General features: G+C 37.1%; 1 protein-coding gene and 1 non-coding gene across 2 annotated transcripts in view; one reads left to right on the top strand and one right to left on the bottom strand.

Moving 5' to 3' along the window:
• The window catches only part of Znf385d (zinc finger protein 385D), a 764,160-nt gene that overhangs the window by 725,776 nt on the left and 27,510 nt on the right, over nucleotides 1-10,874 (bottom strand). The window lies entirely within an intron of this gene.
• On the top strand, nucleotides 10,702-10,808 carry LOC116085581. The gene has a single exon (XR_004116656.1). It is a non-coding gene; the product is annotated as a U6 spliceosomal RNA (small nuclear RNA).

The following is a 10,874-nucleotide window of genomic DNA, read 5'->3' as shown; positions in this document are numbered from 1 at the left end:
ACTCCTAATGGCCTTCTACCATCCCGAGATTGAATAGTTAGCTCTTTTCTTGTTATATACTTCTCTTCTTGTACTATTTCTCTTCACAGAATCAAGACTTTCTCCTGCAAGAAGTTTAATGCTCTAAGTATAAGATAACAACTAAAGCTTTGAAAATTACAAGTGTGGCATCTATAAAATTAGAATCACAGAAACTGACCTTAGCAACACTAATGATTTGAAAAAACATATTTAACATTATTTGTATTTTATTTTTCATCATTTAAATAAGACAAAGTAATATAATAAATGACTTCAAACAGTAACATATTACCTAAATAGTATTTTTATCAATATCAAGATCCACATATTAGGCAATAAACCCCAGTTTACCCTGCCATCTCCTCTACTTTTCAAAATAACTTTATTTTGCAATATAATCATGTCAATGTCATGGACCCTGAGTCAATTCCCTTGTAAGGCCTACATTGAGAACTTATTACAAAGACTGTATAATGCTAAAAGTTCAAAGCATTTATTATGTAGCCCACAACTGGAAATTCGGCTGACCAACAAATCTATACTACTCCAATTGTGGTCATCTGATGTCTTTGGACATCTTCTCCATCAATTTTCTCTCTCTCTCCCTCTCTCTCTCTCTTTCAAAAAGGATCATACTTATAGTAAAGAACAGAAAGAAATAAGACCATGCATTCTTGTTTACTTGCTTTCTTGATCTTCTCTTATGAAGTTCAGAATTCAATGTCTAAGGAATAGTGATGCCCGCAGTGGGCTTCCAACACTGACTAACAATCAAGAAAGTCCTTCACAGACAAAATAAAGGCAAAATAACAATAAACACAAAATGTGAGAGAGGTTAGAAAAATGTCAAAAAGGAAAAATGTCTGAATAAAAAAAATTTAGGGAAAAAGAAGACAATATAATAAAGAAAAAATTTACAAGAGAACAATAGGATCACAAAATAAAAGAAACTATAAAAATAAAAATAGATAATGGTGAAAAAAGGGCTAAGAGTAAAATCACAGGTTTTCAGAATATAGTAAAATCAATATTAAAATGTTTAAAGTTTGTGGTTACATCTAAAAATTGATGAAATTCTGATCTATCTCCTATGAAATGGAAAATTTCAAGATTTGAGAGCTGTGTAGAAAGAGTAGTGCATCATATCTGGAGTCTCTTATAGTTCCATTCTGTTCTGTAATGCTGATGTTGATTGTAAACTGTTCTGACAGCCAGTTGGCCAGAGGTCCATCTTTATTCCTAGATGCATTCAGTTTCCAAGGGTTTTTTTTCCCTGTGTGTATTTGAAGCTGTTTCTGGTTTCTTTCCTTACGTAGTTTTGTGACCTTTGGGAGGGGCTTCTTTCTCATTCCAGAGACAGTTACCAGTTTGTACACTTGCTGGTTCAAACTATGTAAGATGAGGCTATTCCCCTAGTGCCCTGGATACTGAGGGGGAAGAAAACGAAGTGGAGATCTGCTCTGCATGGCAAAGTCTGAAGTGAGGACTTACACAGCGCTGGTCTGTGCTCCTTGGAATCCTTCCCAGGAAACTAATCAGAAAACATTCCAGTAAACTACACTGTATGGGGGGGGGTGCCTACAAAAATGTGCTCATAGAGGTTAAGTTTAGACCTCTTAGACCTGCCCCCAGCAAGATACTCAGGGCAAAAGACAACTCTGAACTTTCAACAGTCAGCTGCCCATAGGCCCAAGGTTCTTAGTCTCCACAGTTGTCAAGTTATGGAACTCACTACTTCCCATAGCAGGTATGGACACTGACCACCTTTCCTTTCATAGCTAAAGTCAACTGCCTGAATAAGCTTCTCACAATACCTATATCTGACCCTCCCCCTGCTTCTAATCACTATCTTCTACTCAAACATTGCTGCAAGGTATCCCCGGCTTCTTGAATTGTTGTAGTTTTGTGTTTTGATGTATTCATAATAGTTTCAAATAATATGTACCCTCTTAGGATGGCACTTAGCACTAGCATGCTGTGATACAGGGAGCTAGCAAATAGATCTCTTTTCCATGCTGGCCAGCCAAACAGGAAAGGTTACCATCACACTATTTTTCTGTCCTGGAGTAAAGCTGGCAAGGATTGAAATTCTCACCTGGAGTTAGAACCACATATTGCTTGTCCCTGACATCACCCTTCGGGTTTGTTTTCTGTTTTCCTGCTCCTGAAGAGTTGGAGTTAGAGCTGTAGAATGCCTGCTGGTTTTCTCTGTGACAATTTTCATGTTTTATGAGATTTTTAATTGTCCAGTCATCCTCTTAGTTCTTGATTCACTTTTTTGTTCGCTCTCTGCCTCCATCTTTCTGTCTGTTTCTCCATGCCCCTCTCTCTGTGCCTCTGAGTCTTTCTCTGTGTCTCTGTGTCTTTGTCTCTTTCTCTCTCTCTCTCTCTCTCTCTCTCTCTCTAGTGTATTCTATTCTTTCTAGCTTGACTCTTCTTATTCATTAAACTGCTAAACTGCAAGGATGAAACTTATTATCAGCAATTTAATCACATAACTTGAAATTCTTAATATAAATTATATATGTATCTATATACGTGTGTTTTTATGTATGTGTTATATTTAGGAGAGTGCTTTTTTATAGTCACAGAGATGCACCATCAAGGTTCCTCCATCCAGATCTTACTGACTTTATTTCCTAACTCCTAGAAAAAAATCTTCAGGGCCCAGATCACATTCTCTTCTTAAGACCTGGCTCTCCCGCCTGCTCAATGTGAGGCTGAACTTAAGTGGCTACAGTCTGAAGGACCCCAGCTCTAGGACTTACTATATGATCTGGCTGATCCATGCAAGAATGCATCTCATCTCAACCTCTGCCCTCTCCCAACCCTGCTTCCCTCACACAAGCTAATTGCTAATAAATTTTGTACACAGTCATTTTCCTAGTCTGTTCTCTTTGCAATCCCATTGTGATAGTCCAGAACTATAAGTGGAACCCTTGCTTCCTTCTGCCACTTCTCTGAACACACCAGAACTCACTTTAGATGTCCTTTGTGGTTAGAGGATGACTTTGTTTATAAACTAGGCTTTTTATAAAATCATTTCAGCAATTTGTTCAGCTCTGATGAATCGCAAAAGGGCAGATTTTGGCTTCAAATAAATATTCATTTCTTTCTCTAAGACAACTTGTCTGAAACACAAATTATGTCATACCTTATCAATGGAAAAAAGGCCTGCCTCATCCAAGACACTGGGCTGGGAAACCTCCTTGAGCTTTGTTCTCAGATGTTTTCATAACAATCTTGCAAAGTAACACTTATAGAGCTTTTGTCTACAATATTATGTGATTTTATGTATTTATTACTTCATTTTATCAAAAAAACAACTTTATGAGCTTACAAAGTGTTGTTATTCTGCTATAACTAGAAAACTGAAGTTTTGCAGAAGTAAGTATGTATGTTCAACAACTAAAAGTCACCTAGCTGATAAAAGTTTAATTTTAATACACATAATGGATACATGCCCCTAATAATTGTTCACATTTTATGTTGTTTGAAAACTCCAAAAGTCATATATATAGTCAAAGAAAATAACTCCTCCTCTTCTCCTACTCCAAGGGACACACATATAAGTACATTTTATTCTGGAAATGAAAAACAACAGAGACATCAAGTATGTAAAGTTCAGATAGAAATGCTACTTTCAAAAGATAAATGAATTTTCCATACTGTTACCAGAGTTCCACTCTATCGTAATATTTTCTTTTATTATATTCATGTTTACTACCAGTCAGATATTTTTAATATTCTAGTGAGATAGCACAAAGCTGAGAGCCTATTTGAGGAGCTGGCCACATGGGATTTGTAATACAAATTAGAATGACTTGCCAATCCAGGTGATGCTGAAATACAAAGCAATATTTCTCAAGACACGGCAAATATTTCATAAGGCATTGCAAAAATGAATGAGTCGCACAATAGTAGTTCTGTACCATATCACATTTAATATTTTATCAATTGCATTCCATCATAGACCATTAAATCATATGGTTTGGATATAATGTATTTGTTAATACTTTAGTATTCATTTTAAAGCAATAAACCTAAATTGACCATGGCAGTCCTATCTTAAGATAGTCTTTGAAAAAATATTGTACAAATGTATAAGAAAATATACCACAGCAAAGCTGGAACACAATTATTTCAGGTCAAATCTCAGCAAGCAAGAAAGATTTCTCTCTCTAAAGTTTGGTCTATGTAGCTCTGACCTGAAGTCAGAAGGCCTCTCTGAGGAGAGTAGATTGCCCTTGATCCAGAGACCCTGAAAAGGAAAGAGCAAAGTGATTTCCAAGTGGATCTGAAGAAAGGCAAGCTAATGATGGAAAAATTTCACAGCTGCAAAACAGAACACAGTATATGATGTCTCTCAATGCTCAGACAAACAAAACTCCAAGTTGAAATCTAAAAATAGATGCAACAACTTGACAGAGTTATACAAAGGTTAGAATAAATTGTTGAAACTATAAACAGGCATGATTGTTTTGTTTCATGTGTGCCATAACATAACAGGAGTCACAGAATGATGGCTAGAAAAGAAGATCTAAGCTATGAAGGTTAAGAAACAAATCTCCTAAGGCTACATGCCTGGCATTATGCAACATCCAAAATATCAACTTTTAGTTTTGCGTGTAAGCAAAAAAAATTTTTTTTGAATCATATTTTTACAACTCCATCTCCACTAAGCAACTACTCATCCACAGCTTAGCTTTCAGTATTACTACACTGTCTTCTTTCCTCTGAAATATAAATATGGATTCCAGCAGAAGTTTAAGAATCATTATTTCTAGAATTCTGTGACAACTGATGCATGAATGGAATCTAAACAAGATTGATATTTTCCTTACCGGATATATGAAGTATGTGGAACATACATGGACACAAATGTAACCAGTTATTTAATAATACAAAACTAGTGGGTTAATTTTAGTGGGTTAAGTAGTGTGATGGTTTGAGTTTATGCCCTTAGTAACACACATGTGTACATTCTAAACCACTACCTCAGAATGTCTATGCTGAACCCTACCAGAATTTCCTTCCAGACCCCTGATGCCCTGAACCCTGGACCCTTGGCCCCTGACAGAGACTTGGGGACACCACGATTGTGCAGAAATCCTGACGCAAATACCCAGAACTTGAGTGGACTTACAAGACATTCCTCACCTAGATGCAAAGGTAACCTGGCTCAATAATGAGAGCAGGTTCATGTGGGATGGACAGAGGTATGAAGAGGCAATGATGGTGTCAAACAAAGAGGTCATCAGGGAAGAGGCTTTACCTATTTAACGTCAGCTCAATGGGCTTAGTATGTTACACTAGCAAAGGCTCTGACTTTAGGAAAGGGCAAAAAGCTAAATATCTACACTGACAGTTCTTATGCCATCACAACTGTTCATGTTCATGGAGCAGTTTACAGAGAAAGGGGACTGTTGACTGCAGAAGGAAAGATATGAAAAAATCTTGGCCCTGTTAATGGCTCTTTGACTCCCATAAAGCCTAGACATTATTCACTGCTCAGGACATTGGAAAGAAGATTATTTAATCACCAGAGACAAAAAGCTAACAGATTGAGCAGCTAAAGAAAATAGCCTTGATAGTAGAGCCTATGTTAGCCATCACATTTCCTCACCATTGGGGATCCCTGATTACCAGCTGATTCCACATATACAGCAGAGGATCTCTGAATGGATCAAGCAGCTGTCCATTACTCAATTCCTGGATGGATGGTGGTAGTCAGTAGAAGGAAAGCTAATCCTACCTGTTGATCTAAGGGATCGAATCCTAATTAAGATACACCAATCCACTCAAATGGGCACCCAAAGAATACACGATCTGATTAGTTATACATAGTTTAAGATACAAGATGCACATTCTGAAATTGATAAAAATCCTGGCCAGCTACATGGCCTCCCTGCTCACTAATGCAACTGAGAACACTACTGCTTGAGGAATACAGCTGAGAGGCACCCAACCCATTGCTTTTTGGGAAGTCAATTTCACTGAGATTAAGCCTAGAAAATACAGGCACAGGTTTCTCCTTGTATTTGTAGATATCTTTTCAGGTTTCCTACCAAACACAACTGCTCAGACAATGGCGAAGAAATGACTCAAAAACATCCTTTTATAGGGTCAGATAATGGAGCAGCTTGGGTGTCCAACCTAAGTTGGAGTTTGGTCACAGTCCTGGGGATAGATTGGAAATTACATTGTGAATATAGACTCCAGAGATAAGTATGGGTAGAAAGAATAAATGAAACTCTAAAAGAGACCCTAACTAAATTTGTCTTTGAGACTGGCAATAACTGTGTCCTCTATAGAGTAGAGAATTCACCCTACCAGATGGGACTTACCCCCTTTAAAATCATGTTTAAAAATGGCATCCCCTATCATCCCTAACTTACAGGCAAAGCCATTACAGAATTTGAGAACCAGCTTCTCTCAGAGGACCCAAAAAGCTATTCAATGGTCCTACAAGCAGGACTTGCCTAAACTTTACCATCAGTATTAATTAGGTCTCCCACATGAATCACACCCACCACATTAAAGGTAGATAGGACTGCAGCTTAGATCCATCAGACCCATCATTGAGGAAGCATATCTACTCATGAAATAAGAAGACCCCTGATGACTGGCTCAACCCAAGACAAGAGATAGGGAAGGTTTCCCAGGGCCCCTGAGGACCCAATCAGGCTCTGGCTGCAATGACAGGGCTGTTGATACTTGTCTGGACTTTCAGAATGTTGATTCTAAAAGTATAAGCTCTCCCCTCCTTTCTTGCCCCTTTCAGCCATGGTCCAGCTAGTACCAAGAATCACCAATCATGTTTTTGAGGAGATAATGGGAGTACTGTTTGATAAGGACAATGGGCTTATCAGGCATAAAAGAGAGCCCTTTACATCTACTTTGGCTGTTATGATAGGGCTGGGCCTGGCAGGAGCAGGGACTGGCATATCCTCAATAGTCCTACAGAATTCTAGCTATGCCAACTTAAAAACAGCCATAGATGAGAACAATAAAAAAAAGTGGAAAGAGGAATAGCCTACTTAGAAAGATCAATGAACTCTCTGGCAAAAGTTGTGTTACAGAATAGAAAAGGGTTAGACTTGTTCTCACAATAAGGATGACTATGTGCTGCTCTGAAAGACGAATGCTGGTTTTTTTACATGAATCATTCTGGGGTGATAGGGGACTCACTGGCTAGAGTTAAGAAAAAAATGTGATAAATAACAGAAATAGATGTATGCTGCCCAAGGATGTTTTGAATCATAGTTTAATAGTTCCCCTGGTTGACTTCCTTGATTTCTCCCCTGCTCAGCCCCCTACTCATACTATTGTTGCTATTTACATTTGGTTCCTGCATATTTAACAGAGTAATGTGGTTTATAAAAGAAGAGAGAGTAGAATTCAGCTCATGGTAGTTAGATCCCAATTTATAGAACTAACCCCTTAAGGATGGGAGGAATATCTTGAAAATATCTCCCAGACCCTGTTTGCAGCCCCATGATTGGGCCTCCTAAGGACCCAGAAGAAAGGGTGAATTGTAAAACCCAAGTAACTCTGTTTGTGAAGAAACTTCGTTTTGTGCAAAACCAGGGACTAAACTCCAGTTCCCAGGAAGAAAATCACAAAATCCACCATAGCAAACATCCTATAAACCAACCCAGCCCTTTAGCAACAACTAGTCAGGCTACAATACCAGATTCAAGGAATGTATAGATAACTTAAGTCATCCTGCAAAGAATGGATAACTTAGTCATCCTGTTTGTCAAGTGGTTTTGTTCCCATGCCAGTTCCTGCAGAGTACACCTGCAGTGCAGTTTTCAAAATATTAACTTGTTAACCGGTATGGAAATTCCCCAAGTTTACTGTAACCACAATAAACACTCTGAACTCCTAGAATCAGGGCTATCACACTCACCCACTGCGACTGTGAGAGTCTGAGAGAACTTGCTCTAGAACTCCTAATAAAGACCCTTATGTATTTTGTATTGGAATTGACATACACACCTGTGGAGATAAGAACACCGAGTGTAGACACAGGAGATGGCAGCCATGTGGATGCCAAATTAAGATACTTCCTACATTCTAGTTCGATTTCTGTTACACTAATAAAAAGCAACCTGATCAAATAGCAAACATGGAAAAGAAAACTATTTATTCTATTTATTCCAAGGTACACTTTCAAGTCAGGAACTCTAGAAGCTAATTATGTCACATTCATAGTCAAACACTAAGAGATTTGAATGCAACTCAACAAAAAGCAGTGTGATGAGTAAAATCATTATTTGATTTATATTTCCACATACAAGAGAGGAATCAGGCCAGGAATTTGGAGGAAGGAATTGAAGCAAAAATCATGGCAGAATACTGCTTCCTGGTTTGTTTCCCATGGCTTGATCACCTGTTTCTTGTATACCCTATGATCACCTTCCTGGGAGTGGCACTTCCCACTGTAAGCTGGACCTTCCAACTATATCAAACATTAAGTACATGAAGGCCAATAGGATAGAAGCATTTTCTCAGATTAGGTTTTCTTTTTTCAGATAATTCCATCTTGTGTCAAGTTGACAAACTAACCAACAAAATACCACAACTGACAATCAGGACAGTGCCACACAAGAAATTACCATGTTACCCTAATCTACATAATTCCTCAACTGAGACTCCCTTTTCAGATGACTGGATGTTGGAGCAAGTGGACATTAAAACTTTCACAGTACCACACTTCTAACTTACAGGATGGTGAAAGAGTTTCTTTGTTTATGCTCTTTCATATCTAGTTCCTTGTTATAACAATCTTCACAAACTATCAAAAACACATCATGTGGACAAAGACAAACAACAAGTAGTATAGCTATGCACAGCTATGCAACCAAGACAGTAAGAAAGCAGTGAGTACAGCAAGGGCTCAAGCTAATTATACTGATGATCTAAGCAATTAAGCATGCTAGCATTACTTACCTAATTAGTCTACATTTGTTCACAAATAACAAGTTTGTGTTTCTCTGGCCTATCTATTTCTCAAGGATAGATGTAATATCTTTTAGCATTAATATGCAGAACCCAGAGACAAACCTGCCAAATACATAGATGCTGCAGGATTAGGCTGAAAATGGGAACTGATAAACCATGCCATAGAACTCTGTTCATAGCAAAGGAGAAGCACCAAGTTGAACTCAATCCATTATAACATGACTTATTCTTCAATATTATCTGCAACAATGTGAATGATACTGGTCTGAGGCACTCCTGCCATGAAAGGTCATGATTTCCTAGGAATATTGTTTTCAGTGTGGAAAAGTTACATGTTTTAGTATTCATCCTCCATGTAACTTCCCACTTGATCTTAATACTGTACTGGTGGTACCGGCTCTGTATATTGGACACATACTGAGCATTTACTCAAAGATGAGGAATAAACAGGATAATGCAATTGAATATATTTTTGCAAAACAACTTTTATGAGATTTGACAGTTCTGGGAGCAAACCCAATGTTTTGCCATTTCTGGCAAGTCTTTGTGTTAAAAAGTGGAAGGCATATATGATTAAAGATAGTGACAGACAATGAAAATGTTGCACTGTAAATTAAGTAGATACACATGTGTTCTCGTACAAATCCCACAGCAAAGTTCAAGTCTAGCGACAACTACGCTTAGAATGGGAATGAAATGAAGTTCAAAAGTGCATTGAGAATAGCATCTAGAATGTCCTATGTATTGTTTCCTTTTTTTCTAATCTCCCAACCACAGAGTTGGATATCAACTTTCCCATGAACCTTCCATGAAACTGAAAGTTATAAGCAAAAGAATATCAAACAAAGATTTTTTAAAATCCTGTAATTATATGAACTACATATAATTATATGAATAATATGAAATACAGCTTGCCTGTGCTATAAGCAAGACCGTATTCGCTGTACACTTGAGTTCAATTAGTTAGAATACAACCTTTAAATTTTTCTTCCTGTCCTATAGATCTCCAATGCCAAAATCCATGATGTCCAATACATCTGTATGATTTATCTGTGATTCTATACCACACTTTTATATCAAATTCATGTGTCATAGTAATAATTTAGTCTAGGAAAAAAAGATTTATATCATATTTATGGCTGCTATTTATAATTATTGTGAGTTTTGTATTATTTTAAGATTTTTTTTCTACCTGGACTATGTCAGTACCTTTTAAATATGTATTTCTTTTTATTTTACCAGTATGAGTATTTTGCTTGGATTTATGTGTGTGTACCATGTATATGCCTGGTGCCTACAGAACACAAAAACAACATCAGATCCCCTGAGACAGGAGTTGGTTATACATGATTATCAAACCTCACACCTCTGTAAGAGCAGCAATGTTTCCTAAACATTGAGCCATCTCTCTATCCCCGTAATAATATTTTGGAAACAGAAAATACATACAAATTATTTCAATTAAAAATATTCTTTTGTAATTTACCCTATCAAACTATCATTTTTTAATATCATAAATACCTCAAATTCAGATTTTGAGATAATACCTTCATAAAGAGTCAACTGTAAGAAATGTTAATATTAATCATCAAGATTCAAACTATGAGCATGCAAAGCACTAGGCCATTGCATTGGGGTTTGAAAATTTTTCTTAAAACCTTAAACTAAATAAAACTTGAGGATATAATCTGAAAAGAAAATGCATTTTGTGTGCTCACTTCGGCAGCACATATACTAAAACTGGAATGATACAGAGAAGATTAGCATGGCCCCTGCATGAGGATGACACGCAAATTTGTGAAGCGTTCCATATTTTTATGAAACAGATGGATTTAACAGATATCTATAGAACTTTTCATCCTAAAACAAAAGGATATACCTTC

The sequence above is a fragment of the Mastomys coucha genome, unplaced genomic scaffold (genome assembly GCF_008632895.1).
Source record: "Mastomys coucha isolate ucsf_1 unplaced genomic scaffold, UCSF_Mcou_1 pScaffold9, whole genome shotgun sequence".
Lineage (NCBI taxonomy): Eukaryota > Metazoa > Chordata > Mammalia > Rodentia > Muridae > Mastomys > Mastomys coucha.
Note: the sequence above shows the minus strand (reverse complement) of the source record. Positions and strands in the feature narration are given on the sequence as shown.